Source organism: Micromys minutus, assembly GCF_963924665.1.
Source record: "Micromys minutus genome assembly, chromosome: 1".
NCBI classification, from domain to species: Eukaryota; Metazoa; Chordata; class Mammalia; order Rodentia; family Muridae; genus Micromys; species Micromys minutus.
In genome coordinates this window covers 220,663,774-220,676,399 of record NC_137969.1, presented here as the reverse complement: position 1 = coordinate 220,676,399, position 12,626 = coordinate 220,663,774, and positions in this window count along the sequence as shown.

Sequence of the window (12,626 nt, the reverse complement as noted above, 5' to 3'; positions counted from 1 at the left end):
TGCCTCAGGCTAAAATTGTTTTATTGCCAAAGTGTTACTCTTTTATTTGCTTTAGATGACTATGATTTTATTAATTTTTTAAAAAATTACTTCAAAAATTCTACATGTATGCACACGCACAGGTGCACATTCACTTATGTGCACGTGGAGACGAGAGGTCGGCATTAGGTCTGTCGTGCCACTTTCTACCTCAGGTTTTGAGCCGGGGTCTCCCTCTGAAGCAGGCTCACTGGTGGGAGAGGCTGGCTGGCTGTTGGACTTCAGGTATTCACCTGTTTCCGCCTGAGAGTGCCAGGTTACGCATGGTGCTGCCATGCCTGGTTTTACACGTGTGCTGGGATCCAAACTCAGGTCCTCAGGCTTGCATGGCAGGCCCTCACTGCCTGGCCTGTCTGCCCGGCCCCATTCATTTCTTTCTTATGACTACTTTGCTTTGTCTAACTCCTTCATTGTACTGTCCCTTTCTATGGGACATGTATTGAATAATATTATTCCAAAGGAATAGTCTCCTTGTTCTGTTGGTAAGACAGTGTTTTGTGTATCTCAGATTAGCTTAACAATCACTGAGGGATGACCTTGTTCTCCTCCTGACCCTCCTGCCTCCACCTTCAAAGTGCTGGGATTGCAACTGTGTGCCTTCACAACCAGTTTGTGCAGTATTAGGAAGTGAACCCAGGGCCTTGTGCATGTTAAGGCTCTGCCAGCTGAGCTACATCTCCAGTCTTTTTGTTTGTTTGTTTGTTTGTTTGTTTTTTAAACCATCTCTCACTATGTAGCCAGAGCTGTTTTGGAATTTATTATAAAAGCTTCTGTCAACATACCCAACTTTGTTTCTTTTCTTTCTCCAAAGTCTGATGTAGTCCAGTCTTGCCTGAACTTTCTATGTAACCAAGGTTAGTCTTGAACCCTCTCATGTGTTGGGCTTATAGGTATGTGTTACTACAATAGGCTAAAGGACTATTATATGCAGTCACAAGTAGGGATGTGTGTGTGTGTGTGTGTGTATCATGAAATTAGTTCCAAAAGTATTTCTAAGAAAAACCAATGGGGAAAACCACTCTACTTTGCTCTCCAACCTGCTGTGTATTTCCACATCTCTATAAATATTCATTGTTCACTCTATAATTTGTATGTGTGTGCAGAAAAATAGGATTTCCGGACAGCTGTCTGAAAGGCTGACCAATGGGAGTGCATTTGAGAAGAGGAACAGAGGTTTGGTGGGAGGGAACTCACCTTTTCCCATCCTCTTTTGAGACAAGGTCTCATGCCACCCAGGCTGGCCTTAAACTCACCAAGTCCTGGAGGGTGACCTTGAACTTTGACTCCTCCTGCCTCTGCCTCCTGTGCTGGGATCACAGACATTTACCTCCTTGCCTGGTGTACATGTTAGTGCAGATTTAACCCCAGGGACTTTGAGCATGTTAGGTAAGCAGTTTGCCAACATATAGATTTTTACACTGCATTAACACACATTGTTGCTTTCCATGAATGGAAACCGACTGTTCAGGTTGAATAACTTTTTGAAAGAAGCAGACAATTCAAATTCAGTTTTTCTTTAAACCATGATCTTCTAAAAAGAATCTTTTTAGAACCATATAGTGTGTGTGTGTGTGTGTGTGTGTGTGTGTGTGTGTGTGTGTGTGTTGCCTGAATGTATGTATGTGGACCACTAAATGCCTGATGCCTGAATAAGTCAGAAGTGGACCTGACTAGTCCCCAGGAACGGAGTTACTGACCATTGTGAGCTGCCATGTGGATGCTAGGAATTGAACCTGGGTCCCCTGGAAGAGTCGCCAATCTCCAGCCCCTCGGCATTTTCTGATTATCCTATCCCCAAAGGTACCTGTGTACAATCCATTTCCTTCTGATGTTAGATGTCACCTTTATCATGTACTCACATGAATATTAGTTCAGTTCCTGAACTCACTGTGCACACCAAGCTGGCCTCGAACTCACAGAGAGGCACCCGCCTTTGCTTCCCAAGTGCTGGGATTAAAGGCATGCGCCACCATTGCCTGGCTATTTCTAGACCTTTTAACCTGACCTAATTGATTTGTCATCTGATTGCAAAAGCTGCAGGTACCCTCTCTAGCTTTGTAAAGAATGTTAATATGCCTGAGACCTATTTGCAAACTATATTGTGGATATTCTTAGATTTCTAGATGACTTTTGCTCAGATCAATCTGAGTCAGGTGGGACTAGGGCTAGAGGCAAATTCTTGCTATAACGCTCAGGCTGGCCTAAAGCTCAATTTATAGGCCAGGCTGGCTTCAAATCGTGATCCTGCTCCCCAGCCTCCAAAGGATATGGGGTTACATGTGTGCTCATGCCTGGCTAATGACTCAGCTTTTGAATTCATCCATTCCAGTTTATGGCAGTCACATTATTGTGTAATCATCACCAGCATCTAATTTTACAATCTAGATAATCCAGAACAACCTTTTGTCAAATTAAAAAAGGGGGGGAGGAGGTTGTTTGGTTTCCTATATATAGCTGAATCTACACAGTCATACATATTTACCATATGAAACCTTTTTAACCCAGTACAACATATATGTATATTTCAACCATTTATTCATTTGTTCACTTAATAAATATTTATATGTTTGTTTCCTAGCGCACTGGGAATTCTGCTAGCACTCATTGTGACTCATGTATCTGTCACCATGCATGTTAGGAAATCTACAAGTTGCAGCAGAGGATGACTATTCAAATAGAGAATTATGAGGTTGTAGGTGCTAAGAGTGAGGTATGGGATTTTGGGGTGGGCTTACCAGACCTCACTTGCTGACCGACGGTCCAGACAGTGTACCCCAAAGAAATGACACCAGGGCAGGCTGCTACTTCCATGCCCTGCGCTCTCTTCCCAACCTTGTGTTCTTCCTACTCTGTTCCAGAAGTTGGCTTCTTCTATCCACCTGCCTACCTCTTCCCACACTAGCCTGCGTGGGAAGAGGCCGTCTCTACCCTTCTCACTCCCCATGATTCTTGTAGTCTTACTGCTCAGGCAAGGACATGTCTGAGGGATTCTGGCCCTAGTGTTGCCAGAGGGCTGCCTTCTCTAGGAATTTTCTCTCTATCCAGGACCCTGGAGAACTACATCGAGTCTCTGGGGACTCTATTTCTGACTGAAACAAATCCCCAGTGACATCCAAAAACCCTTCCTGTTTTCCCAGACAACTCTTAAATTCCTGAGCTGTGAGAGACCCTGCCTCATAAACAGACATGTCAGGAGAAAGAGCCTTTTCTTGCAGGGAGGGTCTCTGCCCGAGGCACCACTTTAGTATAACCTGAACACCTGGGACAAGCTGGCTCTGTCGCTCAGCCTGGGAGAAGACTGGTTTCTTCTTTCTGCCCTCAGCACGCACCAAGCAGCAGCAACAGCTTCCAGGCACACCTGCTCATGCTGTGGAAAAGGCTTTCTATTTTCTTCCCTTCTGTTCCAGCTGGCTCTCCGGCGACTGACTGCGTCCGTCTTATTCATCTGAAGATTTCTCTGGAACAACAGATGGCGTCCAACCGTTCCATGTTCTAGATCACAAGTGACAAAGGTTCCACCAGACGTCCCACTTTCCTTAAGATCACTGCGTCAGAAGACTCAGATCCGCTATGAAATCCTAAGCATGGCTCTCTTTTCAAGGAACACCCTCCTCCCCCAGAACCCCTGCCAGAGCAAGAAAAACTAGATATTGTGAGCGTACCCCTACTCGGCTTGAAGAAGTTAACCAAAGAGGCCTGCGGTCAACTTCCCAAGGTTGTTGCTCCATTAGCTGGGAAGGTTGTGGGAAGACAGGATGGAGAACAGACCGAAGAAGATCCGGTGTAAGCGTGAGGTTTCGTTCAGTTCTTGGGGCAGAAGGAGCTAACCAAATCAGCCTCAACACAGGTCCCACAGAGTTGTGTGATGGGAATTGCGTGGTGGAAAATCACAGGCACAGTGGCTCATCCTAACTGCCCAGAAGCAAGCAGCAAACATCCAGGATTGCCTCATTCACACCGCAAGAATTACACACTGCAGAAATGCAACCGGCATGCAAGGCGGCTCTCCCTGACAGACGAGCTGGCCCCACCCTGAGACCCATCACCAAATGGGAGTGGTTCTTCTGTCCCCGCCATGCCTGCGAGATATTAAAAAACAAAACAAGACAAAACCAAAAACATTCTTTTTCTTTCTTAAGACGAAAATGACAACTGGGCAGACTTGAAAGCACACACAAAATCCTCTTCTGTGTTCTCCAGTCAGGGCTTCAGGGTGACCCCGAGCACTTCTAAGAGTTGGTCCTGCTACTTTTATTGGTTTCTTTGTTTTCTTCCTTTTCTCTTTTTATTCTATCTTTCACCATTCTTGCCTTTCTTTCTTTCTTTCTTTCTTTCTTTTTCTTTCTTTCTTTCTTTCTTTTTTCCTTGTTTGTTTGTTTGTTGAGACAAGGTCTTTCTGGCTTTGGCTGTCCTAGAACAGGTAGATCTCTGTGAATTCTAGCCTAGCCTGGTCTACACGAGGTGCTCCAGGACAGCCAGGGCTACACACTGAAACCCTGTTTCAACAAACAAAACTCTCACAACACAACACAACAGTCAAATCTGCCAAAACATTCATCTTTCTGGAATTATCTTTTTTTCCCCTCATAGCAGGATTGCACTTGATCTTGTCATCCTCCTGCCTCTGCCTTTTAGACGCAGGGATAAGACGCATATGCTACCATGCTTCACTGGGAAGACTGGACCTGTGAAGGGTTATGGCTTCTGTGTGACCCATCCCTGTAGTTAGCAAGAAAGATGGCTTCTGCATACTGTATTTGTGATTTTTTTTTTTTATTTTTAAACTTACTTTATCTGAGTACACTATAGCGGTCTTCAGACACATCAGAAGATGGCATCAGATCTCATTACAGATGGTTGTGAGCCACCATGTGGTTGCTGGGAATTGAACTCAGAACCTCTGGAAGAGCAGTCAATGCTCTTAACCGCTGAGCCATCTCTCCAGATCCCCTATTTTTCAAATATTTTTCTCTCACTAAAACATATTAACAATTTATTACTTTATTTAACTTCTTGGTTTAACATCTCTTATATAAAGCTATATAAAGGTCTGATTTCATTTTAATTAATTTATTCTGTAATTTTATATGTGTGTATGTAGATCAGAGGTCAACCAGCAGGACTCAATTTTTTTTTCTACCTTCTAGGTACCGGGGATTGAGCTCAAGTCATCAAGTTTGGCAGCAAGCATCCTTACCTGATGAGCCATCTCATTGGCTCTGATGGTTTGGCTTAATTCAGTTTAATTCTTGATGTCCATGTTTACCTCAGATAAAAAACCTTTCTCAAAATGGTACAGAGCTAGAAACAGTGATCATCTAAGAACTTAGCAGGCAGAGGCAGAAGGGTCACACGTCTGAATCTACACTGTGTTATGCTTTGAGACTCTGTCTCATAATACAATTAAAAATATTTATTTGTTTGTTTGTTTATTTGTTTGTTTGTTTGTTTATTGGACTAGAGAGATGCTCAGTAGTTTAGAGCACTGGCTGCTCTTTCAGAGGACTCAGGTTTGATTCCCAGCACCCACATGGAAACTCACAACCATCTGTAGCTCCAATTCCAAGGGACTCAGTGAATTCTTCTGACCTCTGAAATCACCAAGCATGAATGTGATACACAGCTGCACATGCAGGCATAAAACTCACACGTTCAATGAATTGATCTAATAATTAAAAAAATTCAATGCTAGTGTTCATTTGGAAAAATTGCCAGAAAATTCAACAGTTTGGGTTCTAAATATGGGTCCACTTGAATTATTTAACGGGGACACATTACTTTCAGCAATGAGATCAGAGAGCCATGGGAAGATTTTAATTGTACTTAGCTTTGATAAGCAATCACCTTTCTGCACGTTGCTAAAAGATCACCATTACCTTGAAGGAACCATTCCTTTTTTTTTTTTTTTTTTCGTTCCCCAAATAGTATCTATCAATACTGCATATGGCTGAGAGCCACTGCTAGGCCTGGAACAGCTAGTGCCAACTGAAGTGTGAAACACTTTTAATAAAAGGAAATTGCATAATATATCCACACTGGCAGATTTTAAGTGTGTTAATACAGCATGCCATTAATCTCTGTTTTACCCAAACAATTTAGTCTGACTTTAACCACATTTTAAAAAATACTGCAAAATAACCAGTTGTAGAGTGGTTAGAGCCCTTAATCCCAGCAATCAGGAAGCAGAGGCAGGCAAATCTCTATGAGGCCAGCCTGGTCTATATAATGAATTATAGGCCATTCCAGCCTATTTATTGAGACCCTTCATAGTGAATACTACACAAGGACTCTGACAAATTTTTAAGGTATTGTTTTTATTAAAACAATTAACCCATGGGCTGGAGAGATGGCCCAGATACTTAGAGATTTAATTGTTCTTTTCCCAAAGGACCCAGGTTTGATTCCCAGCACCTACAGAGCAGCTTAGAACAGTCTGTATATTCACTTATGGAGGTCTGTTGCCTTATTTTGGCCTCCACAGGCACTGCATACAAGCAGTACACAGATGGACTTGCAGGCAAACTGCCCATGTGCATAAAATAAAAATAAAAACTAGCTCAGTGCTGTTATGGGCAGTTTGCCTTCAACCTTCATGTTACAACCTGTCAATAAAGATAAATGTGGATACGTTAGTATGAACAAAACTGTATTAAACAAGAATATTGTGACTAGATTTCACATGCTACGATTTTTTCTTCTTTCTGTGTTCCTTCTTTTCATGACTTCATCATCACAGGGAACCACATTAAAGCTTTATCATAGTTTACTGGCAATCTAATGAAACAATCCACTTGAGAAATATACAATCATGCTGATGAAGCCAATTAAGAGCATAAGAGTTGAGGCTGGAGAGATGGCTCATGGTTAAGAGCACTGACTGCTCCTCCAGAGGTCCTAAGTTCAAATCCCAGCAACCACGTGGTGGCTCACAACCATCTATAAATCTGATGCGTCTGAAGACAGAAAGTGTATTCACGAACATGAAATAAATAAATAAATCTTAAAAAAGAAAAAAAAAAAGAGCTTAAGAGTTCTGAGGCCAGGGGCTGGAGATGCTAAATGGCTTAGCAGTTAAGAGGGCTGGCTGCTCTTCCAAAGGACTGGAGGTCTACATGGCAGTTTACAATTGTTTACATTTCCAGCTCCTGGGGATCTGATACCCTAACACAAGTATATATGCAAGCAAAACACCAATGCACATAAAATATAGATAAATAATTCTTTTAAGATGAGTTCTAAGTGTCTAGGGAGATTAATCAGTGGTTTCAAGCATTTGTTGCTCATGTTGAGGACCTGGGTTCAATTCCCAGCACCCATATGGGGGCTCAGAACCTTCTGTAATTCCAGGTCCAGGGGGTCAAACACCCCTTTGTGACCTCTGCGTTCATCATGCATGCACATGGTACACACATATACATGTAGGCAAAGCACTAGTACACATAAATTTGTTTTAAAAGCATAACAGTCCTTTAATTTTGGCTGACAACCAAGACTTAGGGTTATGCCTCAGGGTCTCAGTGTCAAAATTTAAGTGGTGTTTTTAAAGGTAAACCCACAAAAATTATAATTACATCAATGTTAGATGAGGGTTAGAGTAACCCTACAACATTTGTTTAGATAAAGCACAGTAGTTATTTCAGGCACAATATGACAATTTTCATTCGTACTCCTTTCAGCTATTTTAGTTTATGTTTAGTTTGTATAAACATTAAATATTTTTGAATAATCCATCTAGACCACAGTCAGGTTCATGGATATCCCAAAAATGTTGCCAAGGTAGGTGTGGCCTTGGTGGGGTGTGGAGGCTTTGCTATGTTTGGCTGGTGTTGCGGGCTGGGAAGTTTCCAAGCAGACACAAAATGGAGTCAGGACAACATGGCGTTACCTTAGTTTCTCCACTAACTCTAACTCCCTGCATTCAGTCCCACAAGACTGTGCAGAGGGGGAAGAAAGGGCGTTTTCATGTATTTGTGCTTTTTCTACAGGTATGCCCAGCCCCCACCCTCAGTGCTTCACTGTAGTCTTCCTAGCACCAACACTATTTTAACAATAGCCAAAGTTTTACACAGGCAAAAAAACAACAACAAACAACAATCAAAAACCCCAACAATAGCAACAACAGAAAGAAAAAAAAACAAACCTCCTAACTCCCCTCCTTAACTAAACATTCAGCAAACTTTTGGTTATTGATAAAATGAAGCTGAGACTGTGGGTGTAGCTCAGTTGGAAGCTGTGGGTTCAATCCCCAGCACTGCAAGAGACACCTGAAATTCCACTTTGAGGGGATCCGAGCCCTCTTCTTGTCCTTTGGGAACACACATAAAAACAGAAGTGTAATCCTTTTTTTAATTTTTAAAAATCATTTTTCTTTGGTGTGCGCAGGTGCTTTGCCTACGTGCTTATCTGTGCGTCACCATGTGTGAGGTGCCCACGTAGGCAAAAAGAGGGCATCAAATGCCTTGGACCTATAGCTACAGTTATGAGCCTCTGAGTGGGTGCTGGGTATCAAACCTGGGTCCTCTGAAAGAGCAACCAGTGCTCTTAACTCGTGAGCCATTTTTCCAGCTTGGAAAATAAAACCTGAAGAGGAGGAAGAGAAAGAAGAGGAGAAAGTAGACAAAGAGGAGGAGGAAAAGGACGAAGAAAAAGAGGAGGAGGAAAATGTGGAGAAGTAGTAAGCCATTCAGTTCCTAGGTTTTTTTTTTTTTTTAAATTTACTTTTGACATTTCTTTTTTTAAAAAGATTTATTTGTTTATTATATGTAAGAACACTGCAGCTGTCTTCAGACACACCAGAAGAGGGCATTGGATCCCATTACAGATGGTTGTGAGCCACCATGTGGTTGCTGGGATTTGAACTCAGGACCTCTGGAAGAGCAGTCAGTGCTCTAAACCACTGAGCCATCTCTCCAGCCTCTGTTCCTAGATCCTAACGACTAGAATTCTGGGTATGTAACATGGAAGGTTGCAGATCCTTTCAGCAGCAGCCAGATGCTTCATTATTTTTTAGTTTGAAAGGCTGGGAATCAGATCAAGGGTCTGACACATTCTAGGTAGGAGTCTATCACTGAGCTGAGCTGGACTCTCAGTACCATCCTTCTTTCTTAAAAACAAAAAAAAAGAAAGAAAGAAAGAAAGAAAGAAAGAACTTCAAGATCATGATTCAGAAGGTATGGGTTAAAAAAAGCAAAATCTCCCTTCTAAGCCCAATTGTCAGTCAAGCAGTTTCTTTGAGGAATGGGTAACCACATTAGCAGAGTCTTATCACGCCTTCCAGAAGGATCCTAGTTCTACTAGCTAGCGTGGGACATAGAAAAAATGCTTTACATTTGCTTTTCTTCAGTTAACATTAAACATTTGGATCTATTCATACAAAGCATGCATTCCTTATAGTGCTGTGTTTAGTTTTTCACCATGGCAAATAGTGCTACGTGCTCATTTTGCAGGCATCCAATCATATTGCTTTCTAAGTTGTTTGAAACAATTATTGAGTCCAAGAATAAACGTGGGGCTGGCAGGGTGGCTCAGCAATAATGAGCACCTACTGCTCTCCAGAGGATCTGACTTTGATCCTCAGCGTCCCATCAGATGGCTCAGTACTCCCTGTAACTCCACCTCCAAGGGGACCTGACTCCTCTGGTCTCTAAGGGCACCCACATGTACGTACCCCCCCCACACACATACACACTTAAAAACAAGAAATTTAAAAATCTTTAAAAAGGTAAAAAGACATGCATTCTATATTTTAATAGTTACTGCTGATACTAACCTCCATAAATTATTCATTCAGCACAATGTATTGTGAAAACACTTTGTCCTCTGACAAATGAAAACATGGTATTATATCATAGTTTTAGTTTATGTTTGTGTTATGTATAGTTTTATGTATTATATTTAGTTTAGTTTATGTTATGAGTGTTTTTACATTTCAATGAACTACTGGCACATTTATTTTTTTTTTATATTTATTTTTTTACTGATTTTGGAAAACATTTTTGTTTGGCTTCTTTAAAAAAATTTGTCTATATATTTGTTATATTTATTTATTTGTGGGGGTGGTGACATGTGATAAGTGTGAATGTCAGAGAACAACTTTTGTGAGCTAGTTCTCTCTTTTCAGTGTGTAGAACCCAGGGATCAAGCGCTGGCTGTCAGGCTTGGTAAAAGTGCCTTCATCCACTGAGCCATCTCTCTGGCCCTTGTTTGTTTCTTGGAGACAGGATTTTATGTAGCCTAGGCTGACCTTGAACTTGTTATACAGCTTCAGAATGACCTTTAAGTCCTGAACCTCCTGCCTCCACCTCCCTAGTACGATGATTACAGGCAATGGACTGCCACCACTGGCCTGATTGTGGGTGTGTTGTATGTGAGAAGACAATGCTGGAAAGGGAGACTCTGGTGAGTGTGGAGGTGTCTGTGTGTTGTGTGAGGACACTGGGAAAATATGGAGCCAAGGACTGTCTACAACATTAGAAGAGAGAGTGGAGAGATGTACATCAGCGTTTTCAGTCTCACAAACTTTTAGGTTGTATTCCCAGAGTATTAAAGAGTAGTATACTGACCTTCAAGAGGGGTTCCCAAAATGACTTGTTGAGATTCAGCAAGACAATATTAGAGCTTCTATTTGTGTTTTCTTTCTAAATGTAAAAGGGGAAAACTAATGGTCATTAATATTCAGTATTCAGATTGATGCCTGCATCTTCACTAGATGCAGCTGGTTATGCAAGTGAGGGGCATCCAAGGGTAAGACTGTGAGGGTTTTGTGTTTGTTTCTTGCCATCAGGTTATGGGCACACTGCATGATGTAAAAGATTTATCAGTTATACTGTCGAGCTTTAACCAACCTAACCTCTCAAAACCAATGTTAGTGCTCTGCCCAAATCTCACTTCATGGTCATTACCCAGGTCTCCACAGACTGTGACCCTTAGTAAGTATCAGTGTGTGCTCATCTCCCTCAACTTGGGTGAACTGACCTTGAATGTTGGGAGCTACTCAGTTGGAAGGTTGTGTGTCCTCTACTTTCCTACCTCCTTGGCAGCCTATAGATTGAGAACTGAATGATTATAGACTGCAGAGGCTTGCCTCAAGGCAAGATAAATCTGAGTCCCAACCTTCTGGGGACAAATTTAGCAAAGACCTGTGTGGTGGTTTTAATGGGAATGCCCCTTCCCTTCCCTCATATATTGAAATGCATGGTCATTAGGGAATGGTTCTACTTGAGAAGGATAAAAAGGTGTGGCCTTGGTGAAGTGGGTATAACTTTGTTGGAGGAAGTGTATCACTGGGGGGTGGGCTTTGGGCTTTCAGAGGCTCAAGCCAAGACCAGTTAGTTGCTCTCTGTCCCTCTCTTCCTGCTGCATAGAGATCTGGATGTAGAATTGTCAGCTACCATGTCTGCCTGCCACTATGCTTCCCACCATGGATATAATGAACTAAATCTCTGAAACTGTAAACCAGCCCCCAATTAAATGGTGTCCTTTATAAGAATTTCCATGGTCATTGTTGTCTCTTCATAGCACCCGAACTTTAACTAAGAAAACCTGACTTATCTTGCATGTTTTGCTGAGTCTCTTCCCCATCCCATTGTTTCCTCTCTCTTAAATGTTTCAACCGAGACCGTTCTCAAGAACTTCAATGGCATAAGAACCCACGTCTCAAGCATAGCTTCCTAAGAACTGGGCTAAAACAGTGAGCATCCAGCTTTAACACAGTCATGTACAGATGATTACTGAGATCAGTAACACTCATTCTATCTAAAATAATAGATAGATAGATAGATAGATAGATAGATAGATAGATAGATAGATAGATGAAAACAACTTGAAGAGTTTGGAACTGGAGAGGAGAGGTATTTTATTTTGACTGCTGTAAATAGACACCATGACCAAGGCAAGTCTTATAAAGAACAACATTTAATTGTAAGCTGGCTTACAGGTCAGAGGTTCACTCTAGTATCATCAAGGTGGGAGCATGGCAGAGTCCAGGCAAGCATGGTACAGGAGGAGCTGAGAGTTCTACATCTTCATCTGAAGGCTGCTAGTGGAAGACTACCAGGCAGCAAGGGTGAGGGTCTTAAGTCCACACCCACAGTGACACACCTACTCCAACAAAGCCATGCCTCCTGATAGGGCCACTTCCTGGGTCAAGCATATATAAGCCATCACAAGAGGCAATTCGGCCAGTAAGAACACTGGCTGTTCTTTCAGAGGGTCCATGTTTGATTCACAGTACTCCATGACAACATACAACCATCTGTAACTCAAGTTCCAGGGGGTTACATGCCCTCTTCTGGCCTCTTAAGGCACTGAATACACATATCATGCATACATACAGGTAAAACACACAATAATTGTATGTATATAATATCCCCATATCCACATCCCATATATATGTTATATATAATATAAAATATAAAAGCTCATGTACACACACACACACACACACACCATGTACAAACATGCGATCTCCTAAGGGTTTTCACAAAACAAACCTGTTACTCCATCACTCTTCAAACCCTCACTCTCTGTGTCACTTTATTTTTGACAAAAGGTCTTATGTAGGATGGCCTGATTGCCAATATAAAGCG